We start from the raw sequence: 12349 nt of genomic DNA, 5'->3' as shown, positions 1-12349 counted from the left end.
CCAGGAGCCAGGGCTGGTCAAGGCCGTGTTTCTGTGGGTGTCCTCTCCTTCAACCACAAAATTTCTTTTATGTCAGAAGAACCCCCTTGGCAAGGGGTTCGGGGTGGCTTCCTGCTGGTATGCATACCCGCTGTTTAATTTTCCATAAGTTTGATTAAAGCTTAGTAAATAGTGTCTTTTGAGAGCACTGTCAGTTTTCAGCTGAGACTTGATAATGTCATCAGCTGATACCGTTTCTTCCATGGATCTCTCTCTCTCTCAGCTCCAACCAGACAACCTTTGTCTCTTGCCAAATATGCAAATATGCCTCACATTCGTGGCTTATAGTTCCTAAAACTACATCTCCCATTCTTCCCTCTCCACTTTCTTCTTTTTATTCAGACATTAATTCTGATGCCACCTAACAAAGGGACTCCCCTCCCAAATATTTTCTCAACCAACATTTCTCCTTTGCATTGATCACAGTCTGAAACTCTGTCCTTCAGACATGTGTTTACTGGGATGGTCAGGGTTCCGTTGCAGACAGCAAAGCTTACTGAACCACATTTAATCAGAGAGAGTTTATTTTATTTATTTTTTATATCTTCCATGATTTGGCTTACTGAATCTCAAAGATTCTCAGATGATCTATGTACCACTGCATACTCCAGGCCTCGGGTGATAATTGCTGTACTCTACGTGTGCAACAAGTTTTAGTGGAATAAGTGAATTCTAAAAATAGATTTTATTTTTTATTTACACAAAATGAACATGCCATATGTTCTATATCTGCTTCTATTGTTCTTTAATCATATATCTTAGAAAATTTTTCCTATATCAGCATGGATAGATTTACTATACTACTTTTTAATGTGGCATGGAACAATCATTACATAATTACTCATGCTATTTAAAACCAGTTTCCTCTTATTAATTTGTCTTCAATGGTTTCAATTGTTTAATGTTGAATTGATGATATAATAATAATATAAAAAAAAAACCTGGAACACATACACTGTCAAGCAGGACCCTAAGGTAAATTTCTGTCTGGGAGATCAATATCTTAGAGTATGTGGATACATAAAAATTCATATAATATTGTCTAGTTTCTTTTAAAGAAACTGAGCTCTCAGTGAAAATAACAGAGAGCCTAGTTCCCTACATTTTTTTTGGTAGCAAAATACTATAAAAGCATAAAAATCACCATTTTATCTATTTATATTTTAACACCAATGGCAGTAAGTGCATTCAGAATACTGTGCAGCCCTCAGCTCCACCTGGTTTGAGAAGGTTTTCATGACCCCAGGTGGAACCCCAATACTCATGAAGCAGTCCTGCCCCCTCTCCAGCCTTTGGCAACCAGTGAATTTTCACAATCGGCTCCAGGTCCAGTAGTAGGATCCATCAGCCCGGAAGAACCTTTTTCTCACAAGCCAATTTTCCCGCTAACCAGCAACATGAGTTTTAATCCTGGAGACTGGTTCTGCCCACATTTCTGCTTTACACAAATGGAATCACAGAGAATCATGCACTTGAATGTCTGGCTTCTTTCATTCAAATTCATATTTGGAGATTCAACTTTACTATGGTGAATCTTATGATTTTTGTACTTTTCCTTTCTGTATAGCATTCCACTGAGTGAATACCTCATGGATTATTTATTTTAGACATTTGGATAGTTTCCAGAGCAGTGTTGCTATGTTGACTTTGTTTATCATGGAATTACTAGGTTATAATGTATGCATATAATATGTTTTAATAGAGACTTCCAAACAATTTTACAATGAGACTGTACTAATTTATACACCCACCAGCTGTGTACATGAGTTCAATGAGCCTACATCTTTGAAGATGCTTCATATTATCAGTCTTTCTATTTTAGTCATTATGTTGGCTAAGTTGTGATAACTATCAAGTTTTAATTTGCATTTTCTTGATGATACATGAGATATTCACATTGTTACATATTTATTGGCCATTTAGGTGTGACTATGTGTAAAGTATCTATTCAATTTTCTTGTCTATTATGCTATGTGTCTTTTGTTCTTATTGATTTTGGGAACTCTTCTAATATTATTTCCCTTGATAGATATTTTCAATGTAAATATTTTTACATTATATCAATGTAAATACTTTTTGATATAATCTTTGAGCTTACAATTCTCTCTCTATATATATATGTGTGTATATATAAATACATATAAATTTCACCATAAAGAAACAATATATTACATTGTGTTATCATATATAACAAACCAGAATGAATTTTTTAAAAAGAAATAATATTTTGGTATATATGTATATATGGTGTATATATGTGTATATATATATATATATATATATATGTGTATGTAATATGTAATATATATATATATATATACACACACACACACACACACACACACACATATGTATATATATCCTATTAAGAAAGCCATTTACCTAATCTAAGACATGGTATTGATTTTTTTCATGGCCTATTATATTAAGATCCACAACCCTACATTCTCTAATTACCTTTTCATTATGGTGTGAGGGAGGAATCAAGAATTGATGTTTCCATGTTGATATCTGGTGGGCTCAGCATCATTTGCTGGATAGGCCATTGCTCTCTACACCTTTGTGAGTTCATAAAGGTGACACTGTCACTGGTGATTCCAATGGAGTCTGCTTCAGAGACCATTCTGTCCTTTTGTCTAGTGTGTGAACTCTTGCATGAAACCACACTGATTTTGCTCACATTAACCTTATAAAAATCTAATCATCTCTATAAAAGTGCTTGATAAATCACTTTATGAACTTTGTTCTTCTTCGAGTAGAAATGAAACAGGATCTAGAGACAAACCATTAGGAGTAATCAGAGGCTATAGCAAGGTCTCTGGATATAAAGTCAAATCTAATTTAGTTTCAACTAAGCAAGAAGCTGGAAAAAAATTAAAGACACTTAGCTGGATAGTCTCAGCACAGTCACCAAATACTTAGAAATAAATCTAACCTCTGCAATATCTCTACACTGAAAACTAAGCTAATTAGAGAAATCAGAGCAAACATACGTATGAAGGGAAGTACCACATTAGAGCCTGAAACCCTAAGGATCGTAAAGGGGTGCCTTCTTCCATGTTGATCAATAGATTAAGTTCAATTCTATTAAAAATTCTAAAAGTTGGTGCACATATATGTGGAATCGGACAAATTAAGACTAAAACTCATAGGAAATGCAAATGAGGAATCAACAATTCAAGATAGTAAGATAATTTTTATTGCCCTTTTGAACTTATGTTTACTTTGAAGATTTATTTTATATCTTTAATTTTTTGCTATTTCATGATTTTGTATGGTTGTGGCCTTATTGTAATTAAACTATTCTACACAATAGTCCCACTGGGCACGTATCCATATTGTGAAAGACTGAAGACTTCAGTGCAAAGTATCTCGATCCCCAACCTCCATATATACATACATATATATATATATATATATATATATATATATTTTTTTTTTTTTGGGGGGTGGGGGTATAGGTGAAGGAATATCTGATGATTTTCTTAGGATCTTAAATCATTGCTTTGTCTTTTGGGGTCAATTGTGTTAATAATTATTTTTTTTCTTTAGAATTTCATCCATTTATATAGATTTTTAATTGTGTTTACACCAAGGTTCATAAATTATGATTCTTTCATTTTGTTGGTTTCTGTGATTGTAATTTGCTTTTACAAATTCTCACTTGGATTTGTTTGTTTCCTCTTAAATTAGATAAACTTGATTATCTTTGGGGGAAAAAATGACATTGTATGAGCTCTAGAGTAGGTGAGCCATTTTCTGTTTTGGGGAGACTTGCCTGTCTTGAAGTGTTGACTACTCTTTTGCATTTCCTATAAATTTCAGTCTTTGCTTAGCCCGGATGCCTGATCCACAGTCACATTGGCACGTAATATGCCACAGCTGTCCTGAGTCTGGGAGGAACATCTTGGAAAGTTCGGGGAACCACAAGAGGTGTGTGAGTCGCCCCTGTAAGAACTCACTTCTGTTCCTGTCTACCGATGAGGACCGCGTGGGACAATTTTTTACTGACACCTGTGCCACTGAAGCATCGGGCTTTCTTCTCTGCCCCCAGTGACCTCAGGCTTCCCATGGGGCCCCACCTGTGACGATTCCATCACCTCCCAGTGGTGCCGTCTAAGGGACCGAGCTTTGAAGGACATTCCAGATCCAAAGGACAGCATCACGACACCCATGCCCTCGTTTATAGCCCTGTCCTTGCCACAGTTGCGATTTTTGTGGTTTGAAATCAACCACAGTTTAATAATGTTACTATAATGCAATGAAGAGTCAAGATATTTTTTTTTGGGGGGGGAGAGGTTACATTCAGTAACTTTTATTGCCATATATTTTCATATCTATTTCACTTTATTGTCGGTTATTGTTAATCTTTTACTGTTTCCAATTTTAAAACTTTATCATAGGTATGTATATAGGGAAAAACATAGTATCTATTGTAGTGGCAACTTCTTTCTCTACAGAAAAGTCTTCACTGGGCTTCTCCAGAAATCTTCCCCATGGCTGATTTGGGGACTGTCAGCAAAAGAGTCTCTGCAAAAGAGTCCAATGTAGATAAACTTTCTATTTTCGTGTTGCCCTGTTTTACTTGGTCACTGGCCAGGAAGAAATCAGAGCTCCAGGTGCTGGATGCCCCCTTACTAGTCTTTCACAAACACATATCCTGTACAGTGGTTTGTAGAAATGTGTAAACAAGGCCTCTGGCCTTGAGCTGGGCTTCACAGAGGTGTCTACATTTATAAGATAAGAGAAGTTACAATTGGGCTCCATGGTAACAGCTGGCAGGGGGAGGAAGGAAAGGGGAGAAGAAGCTCTCCCCTTCTCAGGTGTTGTCCTTGAAGGGTTAACTTGTCCAGAACAGCGAAAGAGTGAACTTCTGCAGACTGGGAACTCCTGAGCCCCTCCCCTTACACACTGGGTATAAAACTCTGAAACTCCCTGAACTCGGGGTTCAGGGGATTGATTGATTACAGCAAAAGCTCTGAGCCTGGCTGCAGCCAAATAAAACTGCTCCCTGCTATCTTCAGTGCCTTGCCTCATTTGTCCCTACAACATCTATAGCATCTGGTGCTGATGTTTTAGGAATCCTTTGGAGGTGTGGGAGTACATCCCCCACAGATTGGGGGCGGGGGACACTGCAGGTGACTCTAGAAAGGGCTTGAGGTTTCTTAACTGAGTGTATCTGTCACGTTTGGCTTTACCTTGTCTTGAACCCACTTTACACTTTTTAAAAACATTTTTACTTTCATTATTACTGCTGTTTATTTAAAAGTTTTAAATTCAAAGTCTATTTAACATTTAATTTTATTTCATTCATGAGAAAGGGATGATCTGAGGCAAGAGGGTTGCAAGTTCAAAGCCAGCTTCAGCAAAAGGGAGGAACTAAGCAACTCAGTGAGACCCTGTCTCTAAATAAAATACAAAATAGGGCTGGGGATGTGGCTCAGTGGTCGAGTGCCCCTGAGTTCAGTCCCTGGTACAAGAAAGAAAGAAAGAGAGAAAAAAAGAGAGAGAGAAAGAAAGAAGGAAGGAAGGAAGGAAGGAAGGAAGGAAGGAAGGAAGGAAGGAAGGAAGGAAAATGGTCTATATGGTACCAGAATTTTCTTTGGATCACAGTTTGAACACAACTAGTAAGATTCCACATCTTATTTTCCTTGTGTTTCCTCATTTTTTTTTCTTTGCAACCATTTTTTACAGGTGTAACAAAATCCTTCTTTTAACGATTACTTTTTATCATCTCCCATAGCTATCAGAGAATGTTGTTGCTGGTTTCGATTTTCTTTTTTAACTTGAGATTTTTTGCTCGTGGTCAACTTGGCTACATTTCTCAACATTTCACAGTTGCTTCAGACGCACACATTACTGTGTGACGTCTCTGTCTTATCTGTGTCTGCCTGACATGTGGACCCATGATGGCCAGGCTGTAAGTCCTCTCTCTGACACCATTTCTGTCCCTTGCCTGTTGGATCTCTTGGGCCTGTAGAGTCATCTCTGTATGGCTTTGTCGTGGAGGACAGCTTTTATCAGTGTTTCTTTCCCTCTTTGTTTGTCTAACAACCTTTGCTTTGAATCCAAGCTTGTCAGGTATAATTTCAAACCCTACTTTTATTTAGCTGCGATTTCCTGTTTAGTCTTTCTGGATCCTTTTACTTAAAAACTTTGTAAACTGTCTATTAGAAATAACATACTCTTGCATATGGGTTATTTTTCATTATTATATTATATTTTTTATATTATATTCAAATTTAGTATTAACTAAATTTACATGTACACTTTTATGTACAATTGTTTATATGTTGGTTTTTTTCGTTCTTTTTTTCCCCTAATGATCCCTCCTTTGCCAATCAAGTCCCTTCACCCATGAAGAGAAATCATGACAACTTGGTCTTCATCCTCCAGATTTCTCACACCTGCATTTACCTGTAACTGTGTCGGTGTCTGAATCTATACCCACATCTCTCCCTACACCTGCCTCAACACCTGAGGGTGTCATGCAGCCCAGCGCCAGGCGCCTGGGTGTTGAGCATTGGGTCCTTCCAGATAAAAATTTCTCAAATATTTGAGGAAGTTCAATGCTCTCGAGACAAGTTGTAAAAAAGTCAAGTCTGCTTTTAAAAACTGGTTTTAGTGGGATGGTTGACCTAAATGACTTGGTCTATTGTTATTAGGTACTGGATGTTCATTTCATATTAATTTTTTGTAAAATTAACATGTATGAAAAGCAGTCTTTATATCCTTCCTGCTTGTTTATTTCTTATTTTTTTGTCTTCTGAAACATTGTCTAGTTCTGAAACATATATGTATATGTTTATCTATGAGTGTGTTCTGTATATATGTAATGCATATGTGTGTATGTGTATGTGTGTGTGTATGCTCGGCAACATTCTTTTTAGGTATATTCTTATACATTTTTAAAGTTTTGCTGTTCTTGTAAATATAATGCACAAATGTATACAGTAGTTTCCTCTTTATTTGCAGGGGATATGTTTCAAAACCCCAAGTGGATGCCTGAAATTCCAGATAGTGCCAAAGCACCTACACACACACACACACACACACACAATATTTTTCCTATGAATACGTATTTAAGATAAAGCCTCATTTATAAATCAGATGTAGTTAAATATTAACAACAATAATTAGCAATAATTGATAAAATAGAATCATTACAGTATAGCAATATACTGCAGTGAAAGTTATATGACACTTAGGAATGATTTATTTCTGGAATATTTCATTTATCATCTTCAAATTTTAGCTGACTGAAACTGTGGAAAGTGAAACTGAGATCAGGCAACTACTGTGTACACGTTTCTTTTTCTATTTGCTTATTGGAAGAAAGCACCGTGCTATTGTGGAATAATATAAAACGTACACTTGGTCTTTGTCCCGATTTCCTGGTATAGTTACTTCTAAAACACGTGTAACTTCGTGGGTGATGGGGATGAGGGAAGCTTCATGGTTACTCAGGACTAGCCCCTTTCAACCCCCTGGATAGTTGTAGAAGGGGGGCTGGCTGCCCGAGGAACCCACCCTGCCAAGCTTCCTGGGAGGAGCGAGGGGTGGACAATCCAGTCAATCACCATGGCCAAAGGAATCATCAGTCCTGTCTATGTAATGAAACTGCCATGGAAACCGTAGGCCATGGGGTTCCGAGAGCTTTGGGCTTGGTGAACACATCCACTTGTCAGGAGAGTGGCATTTCCCAGCTCCACAGAACAGATCCTTGGGACCCTTCTGGAACAAACATTTCATCTGGCTCTTATGTACATCCTTACGAATATACTTTATGGTTAAAGCAGCAAATGCAGGTAAAATGTTCCCCTGAGATGCGTAGGCCTTGACCCCACGTTATCAAACACCAAGAGAGAATTGAGAGAACCAGGTCAGGCAGAAGCTGTGGGTAACCGAGGCCCTACTACTTGCAACTGGTATCTGAAGTGGGGTTAGTCCTGTGAGCCTGAGCCAAGGGGTCTGTACCAGCTATGGGCAGCGTCAGAATTGAATCGGATTGTTCAGTTTGGATCTACAGAAACTGGATGATTGCTTGGTGTGGAAAACCCACAGCCTTGATGTCAGCTGTGCTCGGTGGATAGAAATTAGATTACAGTAGCATGGTGAGCACTTACTGATCTTCGTTTATGTTCACCAAACTTGTTTATTTTACCTGGAGTGTCTTGGCTTATCTGGGATACTCTCATATCAACAGCAAAGAGAATTAAGTTTCCCCCTCGTATTCCAAGGTTTGTATAAGCTCTATAATTTTTGTCTTGTATTTATTAGAACTGCTCAATGTTGAAAACTGGTGGGTGCCCTGAGATCATGAGTCAATTTTGAAAAAATATTTAAGATACTATTGACTCCTGGCTTTTAAAACATATTATTGTCATTTGCATGTCAATTTCTTCAATTCTCAGTGCTGATGTTTTGCTTAGAATTTTATAGCTGTATTTGTGATTTTTCTGTCCCACCTTTTTATTTTAGAATTATAGTTATGCTGACTTTTAAAAAATGAATTAGAAGTGTCCGGTGTCTTGCCTGTGCTAACATCCACAACTTGAGCTGGTGGGTGGAATCCATGGGCTTCATCCTTTTGTTAAGGGAAATTCTCTCTCTCTCTCTCTCTCTCTCCCTCTCCCTCTCCCTCTCCCTCTCCCTCTCCCTCTCCCTCTCTCTCTCTCTCTCTCTCTCTCTCTCTCGGTACCAGGAATTGAACCTGAGGCACTTTACCATGAGCCACATCCACAGCCCCATTTTTAATATTTTTTTTTCTAGGGACAGGGTCTCGCTGAGTTGCTTGGGGCCTTCCTAAGTTGACAAGGTGGCTTTGAACTGGCGATCTTCCTGCCTCAGCCTCCCAAGCTTCTGGGATGACAGGCATGTGCTCCTGCACCTTGCTCTTTATTTTTCATCAATAAAAATTGATCTTCCTTTTGGTTCACTTTGGGCAGTTTACATTTTTAGAGTAAGTCATCTCTTTCCTCCAATTTTGAAACATCACAAAATATTGCCTCTGGAAAAAAATAATCATTTATGATTTTTCTGACCGCCTTCCCCGCCCCCTTTTTAAGATGAGGCCTCTTGTGCCTGATATTGTCATTTTTTACTAACTTCCTTTCTTGTCCATTTGGCTCATGCAGGGTTAGCCTCTCCTACTCAACTCTATAAAATCCCTTTTTAAAGGACAAGATCATCTATTACACAATATTGATGTAACATATGTTGTGTCTTAATAGATCACCTTATTTTAAGCCCCCACCCCCTTTTTTTTCTATTTTTTGCTCTCCGGCTGATCTTTCTTTTTCGGTGTTGTTTTATGTATGAGGACCTGTCCATGTGGGTTTGCCTGTTGGTGATTTGGAAGTCGTATGTTCTGCTTTTGGTTTTCGTAGTTGTTCTTTTTTAACTTCTTCAAGATATACTTAGCGCCCTGTTTCTGAATTTAGCACTCTTCCAGAGCATGTGTTGACTCTGTTATGACTAAGAGAAAATTGCCACTCTTTTACTTCCTCTCTCCTCCCCCTCCACCTACAGACTTTTCTTGGTTTGAACCTTATTTTTAGTTCTTGGGGTAGTTCCCTTCCCGCTCCAAGGAATACTCAAAAGGCTCCTTCTGGGCTCAACCCCTCACATCTGGCCATGACAGATGAGGAAATGACAGTCCTTGCATTTCCTGCTTCTTCCCTGATTCTTGCTTGTTTTATGTGGGTTTTCATTTCTTTATGTGAGAAACAGAAAGTTGGGTGGTCCATTGCCAGGATACAGTATTTAACCTTAAATGTGAAATTGGGTTGTCAGAAAGGCAGTCGGAGGGGAAATCAAGCAGGAGGGAAAGTTACACAATAGCACCGCAGCCTACGGATGTGACAGATCCAAAGTCCATGCGCCTAAGAGCCCCTTGACCAACCAGGCGGAGGAAAGGGTAGGCCTGACCAGTGGAGATAGGAAACTCTCTGTTAAGGAAGAGTAACTAAAAGAAGTAAAAGCTGTGTACATGACAGAATGTGTGCACCCCAAGAAGGCTTTCTTTCCCAAAGGGAGATGGGAACAAGTAAAGGTATATGTCTTTAAATAACCCAATAGGGGACAGTAAAGCCTAGATGACATTGGGTAGATGTGTACCCCATAGTACTCAGCCAATAAAGCACCAGGAGAAGGACCTTGCACACCAGGAATAAAATACTGGATGCAACCATCCTGTGGGGCCCTGACTCCCAGGCACCGAATCTTGCAAGACTGTCATTAAGGTCAGTCTCTCTCTCTCTCTCTCTCTCATGTCTGAGAGAGATTTCTCTGGAGAGAAGGGGCCCTGGAGCTGGCCATCTGGTGGAGGAGTTTCGGCCTGTTCGTCTTGTGATCTCTGGAATCTCCTCCTTTCCTTCTCTCATCCCCTGTCCACACACTCCTCACTATTATTGAGCGGTGTCCCCTCTGTCCATGCATCTGTTTTAGTTTTTCTATTGGATCTCACGTTTGGGAGCATGAGGACAGAAGTGTGTGTCTGATTGGGTCCCCCGATTGGGTCCCCCTCTTGTGTCCACAAGCGCTTTCATTCAGCAGGAGGTCGACCTCGTCAGAAGACCCTCTCCCTGCTCCTTTGTTCAGGCCCTGACCCCAGACTCCTCACTCACCCTCTGGCCCTGGCCGCCTAAGTCCGTCTGTATCTCCCTCACTTTGACTGGCAGCTCCTCCCTCACTTGAGTCACATCACTTCTATCCACATTCAAGCTTTTTTCCTTTTCTTGCAAACATCACACATGGCAATTGCTACGGCCTGAATGTTGGCCCCCCCTGCCCCTGCCACAAAGTTTAGAGATTGAATTCCTAACCTCCACGGTGAGGGTGGTAAACATTGGCCTTTGCTGGATGATTAGATCATGAGGGTGAAGCCCTGATGGATGGGCATCTCTTTTAAAGGAGGTCCCAGAGACCTGCCTCAGTCCTTCCACCACGTGAGTACACAATAAGAAGGCCCCATTTAAGAACAAGAGAACCCTGGCCAGACGGTGAATCTGCCAGTGCCTCCGTCTTGGGCCTCCAGCCTCCACAACTGTGAGCAACAAACATCTGTTGTTTGTAAGCCACTCGGTTTTGGAATTTTGTTAAGGCAGCCTGAATCACTTCCTGTGTGAGCTCCTGAATCACTTCCTGTGTGAGCTGCTCCACCTCGTGACAGCTTTGAATCACAGCTGGCCTGCCCTGGAGGTCCTAAGTCCCCGCATCTGTGCTGCAGCCTCAGTAACCTGTAACCTGGGACTTCACTGTTTTCTTGGGCCGATTAGGTGCAGGCTGTTGTTTTGTTCCTACCCTTGCCCATGATTTGCTTTGTCCTAAGATGTCTTGTTTTTGAGAATTAAATTTAAAAACAAGTTGTCTTTGCAAATGATTTTTTTTTTTTTTTGCAGGTTTGAGGAGATGGTGGTTTACCCTCTAGACTTGCAGCTTCAGTTATTCCTGAGGTTTGGGAAAACCCTTCTATTGTATTTTGAGTACACTCCCCTTTCCTCTGTCGGACCCCAATGCACTGACCACACAGATCTTTGTGTTGGACGTACCTGTTCTTCATCAATGTCATCTCCTCTTTAAATGCCTTCTATCAGCTCCCTTCTTCCTTCTGCATTTGTAAGCTGATTGATTGGACTTTACTTATTATAGTCCTTGCTGTTACATTGATCAAGTACATATTGGAGACGTTTGGATTCAAATTGTTGATCTCAGATGATTTTTTCTTTGTGGACTAAATCTTTCTGTGTGCAGTTTCATATTATATTTCTTTCTTCTACCTTCCCTTCTTAATTTTTTTTAAATCATTGAAACATTCATTCATTCATGTTGCCCAATGTCTGTGGAAACAAGGTATTTTTTTCCATGTTGCTCATGCTTAAAGTGGGTCATTCCATCTAGGAAACAGGTCCACCCTGGTGCAGTGTTAGGAGTCCCTTACAACTTCTCACCTCCCCTCGGTAATGGTTCCTTCAAATGCAGGTGGAGACCCCACGGTAGGACGTCGTGCCCACCAGAGAGAATTCCTGGAAAGTTCTGACTTTGTGGTAGCACAGCAGTCCTTCCTTTCGTATGGTGCTGTTGTTAGGGTTATTTTATACTGTTTCTTATTTGCCATTTTTTATTTTAGGTGTTGTAGGAGGCAGGCTCTCATTTCTCATTTCAGTGATCTCAAAATAAGTCCCTAAACTTGCTTTTTGGGGGTGTTATAAGATGACACTCTCTTCTCCTGTGAATTGAGGCATCCTGAGATGGCGGCTTCCCTCCATGCACACAATTGGACTGGGTACTGCTGGGACTTGGCAGAAGG

The sequence above is a fragment of the Marmota flaviventris genome, chromosome 16, assembly GCF_047511675.1.
Source record: "Marmota flaviventris isolate mMarFla1 chromosome 16, mMarFla1.hap1, whole genome shotgun sequence".
NCBI classification, from domain to species: Eukaryota; Metazoa; Chordata; class Mammalia; order Rodentia; family Sciuridae; genus Marmota; species Marmota flaviventris.
This window is presented reverse-complemented; position numbering follows the sequence as displayed.